This window comes from Mesocricetus auratus, unplaced genomic scaffold (assembly GCF_017639785.1).
Source record: "Mesocricetus auratus isolate SY011 unplaced genomic scaffold, BCM_Maur_2.0 Super-Scaffold_100011, whole genome shotgun sequence".
NCBI classification, from domain to species: domain Eukaryota; kingdom Metazoa; phylum Chordata; class Mammalia; order Rodentia; family Cricetidae; genus Mesocricetus; species Mesocricetus auratus.
The window spans coordinates 18,723,735-18,737,570 of NW_024429195.1; positions in this window are offsets into that span (position 1 = coordinate 18,723,735).

The window sequence follows — 13,836 nt, forward strand, 5'->3', positions numbered from 1 at the left end:
CACTTTCATATTATGTCCTTAGGCTGAATTTAGAACTGTTGAATTATGTCCTGAAAAGAAATTGAATGGGAAAAATAAGAAATAAATTGCTATCTCGATTAGCATGCTGCCTCCTTGAGGGAAAGTGGCACTGCCATTCACCCATTTTATTCAGGCCAGGAAACTGTGTATCACCGGATTTCTACTTCTTCATTTTCCTGTCTCCCATACCCAATCCATTATCTGATTGTGTCAAGCCTGTCTCCTAAATATGATTCACTCTGGCCCACTTCTTCTCTGTTTCCACTGATGTACTGAGTCCTTGCCACCAGACTCTTTGGCTGGAATTTCTCTAATAGATTCCAATGAGTTCTTCTGCCCTTAGTGACAATTGCAAATCAAATCCATTTTCCACACTGCAGCCAAAGTGTCCTCTTTAGAGAACAAATTAGATCATGTCATATACTTGGTAAACTATATTCCTGGTAACCCAATGTTCCCAGAATAAATCTCTCCATGGATAACTAGGATCTTCATGATCGCAAACATGTGAACTTCCCCAGGGCCAATTATTAGCATTTCTAATCCAAAGCCAAATAATTCCTCAGACCTATCTTGTATGCAGGTGATTTCACACAACTTTATTCTCTTGATCAAGCTGTAACTGGTACTTTTAACCAAAAGCTAGATCCCACTGTTGCAGGAAAGTTGTCCCCAACACTCCCAAATTTCTTCCCTACAAAATAAACTGCATATCACTACCAACTTATCACTACCTATGTTTTACATAGGAGAACCCTGGTGTGTCTGACAGATGCAATTGAAAATTTTAGAATTTCTCTTCCTGCATTTACTTTAAAATGTTTTACATTAAAATGCCATTAGGTGTTAGCTTGTGTTTTCCATTCTTCTCTGCTGCATTTTTTTTGCCTGATCTACAGCTTTCCACTGAATACATTTCTTCTCAAAATACATGATTGTTGACACTTATCTACTTAATTCTATTTGTTGTGTCAGTTTAAGAGTTGTATTTATTGAACTAATTCTTAGCTGTCCTTTGTTGAGCGCTACTTATCATCTAATTTGCAAGATCCAAGTGTAGTCTGATTGGTATTTATTGAGTAAATGAAGAATAACATTGGCAGGACCTGTAAAATTTTACATTTTTATTCTTTGAAATTAAAATAGAATCTCATCATCTCCCTTTCACATCTCCCTCTAGCCCTCCCTTGTAACATCCTTGTTGCTGTCTCTCAAATGCATGTGCTCTAGTGTCTTTTTCTTTCACTGTATAGACACATTATATATAAGTACAATCTTTTAAGCTGTTCAGTTCATAGAATGTTAGTCATATATGTAACGATTTCAGGGATGACCATGTGGTTTCATATGATCAACTGAAGATTCTTCCCCAAGGAAAATTTTTTCTCTCACTAAGTTCCTTATAGTCAGTCATGGACCTTAGAGGAGAATCTACAAACACCACTTAAACATCACATAATTCCTAACTGGATTCTAATATTTATCCTTATAAGCATAGGTAAGTGTAACTCACACCACTCAAAATAGAAACTCCTCTTTGCAACAGAGATCATTAGAGTAAAATAATAACCAAAGTTTTTATAGGTCAGAGGAAAAGGAGTTTGTTGTGAGACTGTGTCTCCTGGAAATATCAGGGAACTTAAACCCATGAAATGTCAACTATGTGGCTGTCAAAACAACACCTGAATAAAGATACCAGCAATAGACTTGCTAGTAAAGATGAAAGAGGCCTTTGTTCCAAATTCTTGGCAAATAACTAAAATCAACCCTGGAGAAATCAGAGACATAAACAGTGTTTGCAAGGGAAAAGCAACCCAGTTGGTTTACCAACACCAAGTAGTTAGCTCTAAAATCAGGCTCATACAAGTAACATGATATGGACCAGATGGTTTGAAGTATATGTTTTCAAAGGACATGCTAAATGGGGCATCATATTTCATCAATATATGCAGTAATCTTTCCTTTTTCATCTCTAATTTTATTAATTTGTGTCTCTTTCTTTCTTCTGGTTAGCTTGGCAATGTGTTTTCAATCTCATAGCACATCCCAGAAACATCTCTTTTTTTCGATCCATTCTGTGAACCTTTTCCTGGGTAATTATTTATTTTCAGACTATGTTAAACCTTTGAGCAACTCAACATAAGAAATATGAAGCTCAATTAAAATAAATGGGAAATATTTTGGTTAGTCACATATATGTAAAATATAAACATATAAATACAATCTTCTGAATCAATTAAGCATTATTTAAATGTGTATATTTCTAAGGCTGAACAATTACTATGGACAACCAATTAAAGAAGCTCATTTAGCCGGGCGGTGGTGGTGCATGCCTTTAATCCCAGCACTCGGGAGGCAGAGGCAGGCGGATCTCTGTGAGTTCGAGGCTGGGCTGGACCGACAGCCTCCAAAACAATACAGAGAAACCCTGTCTTGTAAAACCAAAAAAAAAAGCTCATTTATAGGGAAGACAGAACTCTTTCTCAGCAATAACTAATTGTCTTTATCATTTTTAGTAAATTTATTTTTTACATTACAACCAAAGTTCTCTATTGCACACTTCCTCCTTCCTCCTCCTTACCTCTCCCCCAGCTCATCCCCATCTACTCCTCCCAACAGGTAAGAGCTCCCATGTGTGAGTCAAGTAACTCTGGCATATTAAGTTGGAGCAGGATCAAGCCTTGCTGCCCTATATTAAACCTGAGTATGTCATCCCCTCATAGGAAATGGGACCCAACAAGATAACTCATGCACCAGGGATAGATTCTGGTTCTACTGACATGGGCCCCTCAGATAATCTAAGTTAAACAACTGTCTCCCACATATGCAAAGTCTAGTTCAATCTCATAGAGGCTCCATAGCTGTCTGTCTAGATTTCATGTGTCCCCATGAGCCTGGTTCAGCTGTCTCTGTGGATTTCTCCATCATGACCTTGTCTTTCCTTGATCATGTATTCCTTCCCCCCTCTCTTTGACTAGATTACCAGAGCTCAACCTGGTGCTTGGTTGTGGATTCTGCATCTGGTTGCACTAATTACTGGATGAAGGTTCTATGATAATAGTTGGAGTATTCACCAATCTGATTATAAAGGAAGTCCAGTTTCATATCCTCTCCTCTATTCCTAGGAGTCTTATCTGGAGTCAACCTTGTGAATTCTTGGGAATTTCCCAGCACCTGGGTTTTCCCTGACCCCACAGTGGCTCTCTCTATCAAGTTATCATTTCCTTGCTCTCCCTCTCTGCACTCCCCCTCAACCCTCCTGTTCCCTCATGTTCTTATTCCCCATCCTCTCCCCTTTACTAAGGCCCTTGTCTCCAGTTTAACCATAAGATCTCATCTATTTCCCCTGCCAAGGTTATGCCAGTGTCCCTCTTAGGGTTCTCCTTGTTACCTAGCTTCTCTGGAGCTGTGGATTATAGTCTAGTTATAATTTGTTTTACATCTAATATCCATTTATGAGTGAATAATACAGTGTCTGTCTTTCCAAATCTGGGTTACTTCACTCAGGTTATTTTTTCTAGTTTCATCCATTTTCCTGCAAATGTCACGGGGTCATTGTTTGTTACGGCTGAGTTATACTCCATTATGTAAATGCACCCCATTTTCTTCAGTTGAGGAACATTTTTGCTGTTTGCAGGTTTTGGCTATTAGGAATAATACTGCTATGACTATTGCCCTTAGCACCTTTTAGGGGAGGGACCTTGTGTAGTTTTCTCCAATACATAATTGATATTGTCTTTGTTCAAGTATTGTTTAAGATGGAATATTGCTGAGATCCCATGGGCACAGAATCTCTGTCCTTTATTGAAGAAAATTCTCACAGTAGATGCCTTGCTTCTTTGGCTTTTACACTCTTAATTGCCCCTTGAGACATAGAAATAGGTAGGAGCTGTGGTATAGATATGTAAGTTGGGCATGAGTACCCCACAGTCAGTGGATTTCTGCATTGTGACCAGTTTTTGTTTTCCGTATCACTCACTTTCTGATACAAAAAGGAAGTTTCATTGAAGAGAGGAGAGTTACACTTTGAGAACAGCAGTAAATACCTGGGTGATGCACAAGAACATAAAAACATATGTTCTAATGTAAAGAAAAAGACAGCCCAGGGTAGGAAAACTGAATTAACATTCAAGAGCATTCAACCATAAATGGAGATGGAAATGCAAAAGTCAATAACCCAAGTTTAAAACTCTGAGGAAAAGCTTACAAATAGAAGGAATCAAATATAAGTGTTAATATCTGGATTTGAGAATGAAATAGAGGAATTAGAACACAAATATAAAGAATATAAAAAAGAAACAAAGGGGGGATACTATAAGACACCATGACAAGATAAAAGCTTTGAATTATATGTATATATGAAGAAAAATAAATTCAGAACAATGGCGTATATCAGCTCTTCAAGAAGATCCTAAAAAAAATCTAACCATATACTCATACAGATATATGAAGCACACAGAACACCAAATACACAGAACCGGACACCAAACTCCTTAGCATATTGTAGTTAAAATACTAAATAAAAAGATCAAAGAATAAATAATAAAAGCTGCAAAAGAGAAAAACACAAGTCATGTATAAAGGATAACATATTCAAGCAACAGGTGATTTCTCAATGGCAACGTTTAAATTTAAAATAACTTGGAGCAGCATTCTCAAATTATAAGTGTCCATGAATAACAAACTAGATATTGCCCCCAGAAAAACTAAGTGCATTGTTGAAGCAGAAAGAAACTCTTTCCATAATATAAACAGGCTAGAACTAGAATCTGTGTTCCCACACTATACAATAATTCAGACTTAAGAGATAAGCATACCCAAGAGACTATAGACATGAATGAAGGATATAAGTATTGAAAGAGCAACAATAACAACAATGAAAAACAGAACAAAAAAGCCCTGATAGCAAACATAAAATGACCACAATTAACACATACCATTCAATAATAAATTTAAATATTAATGGCTTCATTTCCCCAGTCCATAGATGAAGATTAATCTACCAGAGTAAAAAAAAAATCTACTTGTTTTTAAGAAATTCATCTTAGCTTTAAACATGAATGTACTTCTGTAGATAAAAAGCATAGAAAAGTGTTTTATTTTGTGCACTCTATTTCATTAATCCATGTCTTGATTCATATTATTTCTGTCTATCCACTGCTTTGGAGTTTGGATAATTCTTGTCTTTCTAGCATCTTAAAGTGCATTATTATGTTATTTGAATTTTTCTTATTTAATTTCATTTGAATATATATTTACTTTCTATTCATTGGCATTTTTAAGTATACAATAAAATTTTGTCATTTTCACCACCCATTACTCTGTCTCCCCACCTTTCTCTCCTATTTCTACATTTCAGTCATTTGTGTGTGTGTGTGAACCACTACATTTAATTAGAGTTGCTTGCATGAGCATGGATAAGAGGCTAATAACTGGAGTGTGTGAAATTTATTAATCACCACACATATGAAGAAAACGACACACCAACCATACCACAAATAAGTTTCATTAGCCCCTAAGGGAGGGGAAGTATCAAATAAGTCTTTCTCAATTCCAGGATGATATATATATATATATGTATATATATATATATTGATGACCCAAGTTTTGTTCTGGTTTCCACAACTGTAGTGAGTTCATGATTAGTTATGTCCAGAATAGGTCTTCATGAAACACACTTCACCATGCTGCCACTCTCCAATTCTTTCCACCTTCTGTTTCCATGACTTTTTCTGAAGCCTGGAAGGAGTAATGTTGATGAATCATTTAGTATCAAGCAGTACACCATTCTTTATCCTTGGCACTCCAGCCATGTAGGAATTTTTTTCTTTAATCACTGCAATAAGAAACTTATTTTACAAATCTGTAACACTCATCTATGCCTAAATCATAAATATGCCTAAATCATAAATATTTGACAACACATTCTCCCAGCACAGTGGTAGTACTGCGGTCTTATCTAGGATATATGATCTCTTCAGGTACCATTTGTTGACCAGTTTACAGTACCAGACATGAGCTTACTCATGTGTAAAAGACTTTGAATAAAATCAGAAAGCAATTGGTTACCTTCTCCCATAAACTTTATAACACCACCATTGTATCAATGGGCACATATTAGCATGCAAGTCTTTATAGTTCATAGACTTCACAAGTGGTTAAGACTGTTGATGATTTATTTTTCTGCTGGCAACCTACCTAGTACTTGTTGGAACTATGAAAGTTACCCAATAAAATGAAAGCTTCTACCTCAGTCCCAGCTTGATTCCCCTTGTCCAGGGACCAGAGTATATGATACCTTTAGTAATGGGGTCTTACCATCAAGTTATGTGAAGATAAGGACAATAGCTGTTTGGGGGTCCTCTTGCATCCCTTACAAACAGCTCATAATGATATATCCCATACCTGGCACTGAAATTTTTCTTTAAACAATTATAGCTTCCAGAAGAACAATTATTATCTTTGGAACATAACTTTGTTAAAACTATTTGAAAATTCTATTTTACTAAGAATAGTAGGTTTTCACATGGTTATTGTTCATATATTTTTAGTGGAGATTATCAGTACTCCAACCCCTTCTCTGTCTTGCTCTCCATACCTTATCACATTTGTGATTAGCTTTCACATTCAGCATTCTCCCTTCCATTCACTGTAAACACTTCCTGTAAATACATTTACTGTTTGAACTACCATAGGTATAACTCAGGGGTTCTGATAGGTTGAACTTTCATTTCAATTTTAATCCCAAACCTTTTGTGTTTCTTCCATAATTTATTTATTAACCAGTGGTTATTTAATACTGTATTGTTCAGTTTCCGTATAGTTGTGTAGCTTTCATTACTTTTTCTTGCAATATTTTCTAGCTTTATTTTACTATAACCTTATAGTATTATACCATAAACATTACCACAAGTCTGCAGATTTGATAAGACTATTTGCATTCAATAATGTTACATGTTTGAAATTTTGGTTGGATTCTCTACTAAATAATCAATATCTTGTTTCATTCTGTCTATATCTGCTATGTATATTTACATATGGTACTCTAAGTTCTGTTGATTTCCTTGTTAGTTTCCAATTTAAAAGACTTATCCTGAGTGAGAGTGAGGTATACAGAATATTGAAATCATCTACTGTTATTATTGCGAGAATTATTATACCTTTTATGTCCGTTAATATTTATTTTATGAAATGGGGAGTTCAAGTATTTGGTGCATCTAAGTTTAAAATTACTAAATACTCTGTATGAATTGTTCATTTAATATTTGGAGGGCTTTCATATGTCTTTTTAAATTTTTTATTTTTAAATTAGAAACAAGGTTGCTTCACAAGTCAATTCCAGGTCCCTCTCCCTTTCCCTCTCCTCCTCCCATACCCTCCCACTAACAGTTTGTTTGAAATTTACTTTTTCAATGGTCATAAGAGCTAAACTAACCAAGTGTGTTCCAATTCCATTGACAGACTTTAATCCTTTAATTTTTATTCTATTGTTGCATTGACCAATAAGTTATAGATTTGGAGACAAAATAATTTTTGACCTAGTCTTTTTAATAGAGTCACTCAATCTGTATCTCATTTGGTGAGCTAAGAACATCTATTATTTAAAGTTTTATTTTGAGAGGTGCTTATTAATTCCTGTAATATTGTCAGTTAGGATTTTTGAAATTTTTATTTTAAATTTCTTTTCATTTTATATACTAGTCCCAGTTCACCTCCTTTCTCTCCTTCCCCTCCCCCCACTTCACAACACCCATCTACTCCTCTGAGGGCATGAAACCTCCCTAGGGGAGCCAACAAAGTCTGGTTTACCAAGTTGAGGCAGGCAGGGTCAATCCCCTTCCCCCTGTATAAAATCTGATCAAGTTATCCCACTATAGGGAATGGGTTCCACAAACTCAGTTCATGTACTCAGAATAAATCCAGATCCCACAGTCATTGGTCCCCAACAGATCAAGTCACATAACTGTCACACATATTCAATAGTTAATATTCCTATTCATAGTTTGGTACACGCAGGAACCCAGCTGTCAGTCCAGAGTTCATGAGCTCCCAATAGCTTGGGTCAGAGCTCTCTGTGATTTTCCCAGTCATGGTCTTGACACCCCTTGTTCAACTGCTCTCTCTTTAACTAATCTCCAGGAGCTCAAAGCAGTGCTTGACTGGAGGATACTGTGTCAGCTTCCATCAATAACTGGATGCAGGTTCTATGATAATAATTAGGGTAGTCACTAATCTGATTATAGGGAAAAGCCAGTTCAGGTATCCTGTCCACGAATTCTAGGACTGTTAGCTAGTGTCATTCTTGTGGATTCCAGGGAATTTCCCTAGTACCTAATTTCTCCCTAACCCTCTAAAGCCTCCCTCTATGAAGATATATCTTTCATTGCTACTCCTCTCCATCCCTTCCCCAACTTGGCCATCTCCCATCTTGAACCCTCGTGTTCCCATGCCCCATCTCCTCCCTTCTACTCCCCTTCCCAGTTTACCCAGGAGATCTTAACTGTTTCCCTTTCCTCGGGCTCTCCATGTGTGTCCCTCTTTGGATCCCCATTTTAGCTAGCTTCTCTGGGGTTGTGGATTGTGGCTTGGTTATCCTTTGCTTTATGTCTAATATCCATTTATGAGTGAGTACAATCCGCGTTTGTCTTTCTGGCTATGGGCTACCTCACTCAGGATATTTTTTTCTTTGTTGGTTACCTTTCTAGCTGGTTGAGTTATCATTTGTTCTTTATTTATTGTTCTTTATAATGGGATCAAGCACTTGTCAGTTCCATGTGGTATGCCTGATGGATTCCTTCCCTTCTATATTTTCTCATGATATTTTTCTCAAGATATTTGTTCTTTTGTGTGTTCTATTTTTGTAATTATCTTCCCTGTGTATAATGTTACTCTAAGTATCTTTTAAAAGAATTATCTTAATTTATTTGCTGAAAAAGTCTTCACTGTCAGTGACTTTCTCACTCCTATAGTTGTTTTCTCACCATATTGCCGACTTTCCCCTTCTTGCTGTTGAGCATCAGCGAAGGGATTTAACCATTTTCTTAGTCTTGTCTCTTTCAGACCATTGATAATCTTTCCCCAGAAGACATTTGAAATACTGATCTGGTATTTTGTATCTGTGAGTTCGGCATCTCGGAGCTCAGCAGTTCATTTGATTTATATATTCATTTATTTGCTATGTTTGGTGCTCATGGAAGCTAGAAGAGAGCACTGGATCACCTGGAACTGGAGTTTCAGCTGGTTATGAAGAGCAACTAGTCAGTGATCCTAACCATTGAACTGTCTCTCTGACCCCAACAATTACAGTCTTTTAGCATTGTACTACCTTGTTCTTCCTGTATCTTATATTTCTGTGTTGCGACTCACACTTCTTTTGGTTTAGTTTTCTATATTGGTGCTTTAGGGCTATTTTACTCCTCATGACACTTCCTTTTCTAGTGGCACCTTTCTAAATAAGCCCCCACATGACTTTCGTATCTTTATTTTATATGTAAAACCTTCTGAGTTTACTTAGAGTTAGCTGTCCAAGTCTGGGAGGGAAGTTATCTACTGGAGCATACAGAACTTATCTAAGGCTAAAACATGGAAGAAATTCACCTTATTGAACAATCAATTCCTGACTGAAGGTGCAATCCCTAGTACCTCTTAGTGAAAACTAAAGAAACTGCTGCAAAATACAGAAATGCACTCCACAATTAAAATTACTTCCCACAGTACATTGCCAATGATCAAAGAGATAAGAATGGCAAAACTAATACAGAATTTGATCTATGTTTATTTGATTGTTGTCAGCTTTTTAAAAAAATTTTCTGTAAATAACTAGTCTAGAAAAGAATTTAAAAAAGGTTAATCACTATGAAATTAATTTAGCTATATGTTTTCAATATGAATTACGGGTTAAATTGATGATTGGAAATTAAAATTCTTATTTGGGTATAAAGAAATAAGACTGTTTATTTTTTCTGTATTTGAGTAAAGTAAATATCACAATTCAGTTTTAAAAGGCAAATAGTTAAAAATTTTATTTTGGACCACTTGCACACAAATTAATTTTAAATGAATATTAAGTATTACAATTGTAAAAATATATAGTTATAGCTATAAATTAAAACATTTTGGCATACATAAAATTAATTCCTTTTCAGAGATCTACCCTGAAATATATTTGAAATATGAAATTGAGTATTATTTTCTTAATAGGTAAGTATATCCTGTTTTGTTTGGGTTAAGCAGATCTTTTTGATATTTCACTGTCTAAACTTCCAGAGGCAAAATAAATTACATATATAGTAATTGTCTCCAAAATGTTCATGACATTCAGAAATTATAAAATCTGACTTGGTTACAGTGATGAGTGCTTGGGCTTCTACCACTTGGGAGGTGTAGACAGTGGATTTGGAAATCCAGACATCCTGGACTAGATAGGGATTGTGAGGTCAGACTTACTATATGTTTCCTTATTTTTAAATAAAGATAAATAAATAAAAACTTGAGTAAAACTAAAATAAAACCCATACCAAATTAACAGGGAGGGAGGAAAGAAGAAAGCAAGGTGAGAATGATGTGGGCACGGGGAGAAAGAGAGAGACACACAGAGGGAGAGAGGGACAGAGGAGAGGGAATATCAGTACAACAGAGAAGGAAGCTAATGACCATATAAGGCAAAAAGATATTAGAAGCAATGTTAAAATATGAACCAATGACAAGAAAACAAAGGGGAGCCTGCACTTGCTGCACTCTGCTGTTCAAGCTAAGCCATGTTTAACATGTGGGACTCTTACAAAACGTACTAAATTTCTATATACGCCCTTAGATAATTGAGATGGAAAAGTGAAGTGGATAGACTAATACAAATTTATTTTCATTTGTATGTAAAACGAACAGTATTACAATAGCATTCCTTTATGTGTGGAAATACACTGTGATAAAGTGACATATAGGTAAAGGTCATACAAATAGAGGCTGGGTGGTGGTATCACTCACCTTTAATCCTAGCACTTGGGAGGCAGAGGCAGGAGGGTCCCTGTGAATTTGAGGCCAGGCTGGTCTACAGAGCTAGCTCCAGGACAGCTAGGGCTGTTACACAGAGAAAACCTGACTTGAAAAACAAAATAAAAAATAAAATCGAGTGAGATAATTTAACTTAACAGCATATAAAAAACATTCTGATCATCGAGACACTTAGATTCTTACATAAACAAATCATACTACATGGACTGGGGAGATAGCTCAGTGGGTAAAACATTTGCTGTGCAATCATGAATTTGTATCACTAGAACCCATGCAGGACTAGACAGAGTGGCAGATACCTATAATCCTGGTGTTCCTCAAGGAAGCTAGAAGCAGACATATCTTCTTTTGCAGCTAGCCTGGCATACACAGAGGCAAGTAACATGATATTGTCTCTAAAAGTTAAATATCAAGGACTGATATGAGATTGTCCTCTGAATTCCATTCACATAGCATGGCACACTCACATACATACATTCAATCATATCATCACACACAAGGATTAGAAGTAATATGTTTGTAGTTGTCTAACTAAAAATCAGCCACATACTATTTACTACGGTTTGATAAATCCTAACCTTGAAGCTTAGCAGAGAATAAGGAGCTGGGAGTAAAAGGAAAATGTTTGTGTGTGTGTGTGTGTGTGTGTGTGTGTGTGTGTGTGTGTCTGAGTCTGTGTCTGTCTGTCTTCTGTCTGTGTAAGTGCTCTATATTATCATTGAATCTATCCTTTCAAAGGCCACACCATATCCTGTATTTCATAATCTGAAATTATTTATATTGAGAGCTTTTGTATATGTAATTAAAGGATATGAATTCTTTAGAGTGACTCTTAATCCAATGTTAATTATGCCCATATATAAAAATAAATTCAAACATAGAGACACAATTAAGAAAAGAGTTTATATGACTGTAGTAGAGACCAGAAACATCAAAGGTTGCTAGCAAACCACTCAATACTATGAGTTATAATAGGAATCTGTTCCACAGAATCTCTGTGTTGAAACTGCATTGCCAGTGTCATAGCTTGGAGAAGGACTGTAGCAACTAATTAAGTCATGAAGGAACAGCCCTTGGGGAAAGGATTAATAATCCACTAAAACAGATGGAGAATAAATTAGGTCCCCTTTGCCTTCCTGTAGTCTCTGTCCTCTCTATGGGAAGAAACCCTAGGAGTTCCATCTTGGAAACAGATGTCTGCACTTTCTCAGAAACTAAACCACCCAATACCATAATCTTGAGTTGTCCTATTCCAGAACTGTGAGAAATGGTTTCTCTGTCTAATGTTTGGTTAGAGCAGCAAAAACAGACAACAATATTATAAAGAGACAGACAGCAGATGGTCTCCACTGTCTAGAGAAGGAACTCACTCTACCAGTAGTAATAGTCAACTTACTGCCATGGAACCATAGGCAATCAACTTCTGGTTAGTAGGCCACATAATCTTCAGAGTTTGCTCCAGCTACTTCAGTATCTAATTGTAAGGAGAAATACATTTGTGGCTATACCCTTTACTTAGCTCAAGATGGTAGACCAGAGTAAAAAGTTATTATTTTTTCCATAAAACAGAGACTAGCTTAATCATTTTAAACCTAGGATTCCAATTTGTTTTATATTGTGCAAAAAAATCTAGTTATTTATATCAGTAGAAAATTAGTAAGTAGGTGGCTTGACAAGTCATTAACTGGAAACCAGGGCTACTAGATAGGACATCTAAGTGATTTCACTGCCTTTGTGAATCTTACACTGATATGGATATTATTGGCCTTGTACTGTAGTTAGAAAAATTGTGTAAATGTCAAAGGTAGAAGTTAATTCTCTATACCAGGTCTTAACAGTTTTAATACACATTACAGGTTTGTTTCTCTGCAAAATGAGTCATGAGCCAGGTTCAAACCATGAGGTTTTATTTGTTCGCAACAAAAAGAAATGACAAAGGATGCTGTCATGTTTCCTAACCTTTTGTTTATTGAATGCTGACTATATGCCAGGAGTTTACATACTAATTCGTAATGCAAAATATAAAACCGATTTTATCAAAACTTCATACAAATAAATCATTAGGAAAAATATACATTTAATTTCTACCATAAACAGTCAACTTCATTATCCCATTAAGCATGTTGATAAGGAAGAAGGTGTTTGGACCGGGTGACTAAATTAGTTAGGAAAAAAATAGCAATGTTTGAAGTCAGGCGTTGTAATTCCAGAAAACTATCTGATACAAAAATCGAAGAAACAAAAGCAGAATGAGAAAGGTAAAAACTACTGTCCTTCTCTAATACAAGAAAAAAAAATCAAACAAATTCATCAGGGGACTGACTAAAAGTACTGTGCAAATTCCTGTGTCTTCTTTTTACCAATTCTTCATTTTCATCTATGTCTCAGAACAAAGTCACCAGAACGCAATGGACAGGATATATTTAACTGCCCTTTCTTAGTCCAATATCTTGGTATTTACTTTGCATGTGATTAAAAATTACTGTGAAGTATGAGTCACAAAGCAAAAAAAAATGAAAGAAAAGAAAAATGCAACAAATGTATTAGAAGTCACAAAAGTGATAAGTTTGGAAACCTCCAAAGAGCAAAGCAAAAGTGTACCAGTTTCCCGCAGCCCTCTTTATGTCTCTCCTGAATGTGTATAGCCTTCTGTTTCTGTAAAAATGCCATCATTTTTTTCATGTTCATATTTGAGAACTTGTTTGAATAGACTCAAACAAGACTAAATTTTGAAACTTTCTCAATGAAATTATTTATTTTATTATACAATTTATTCTACTTAATTATATTGCTAAATAGTAGATG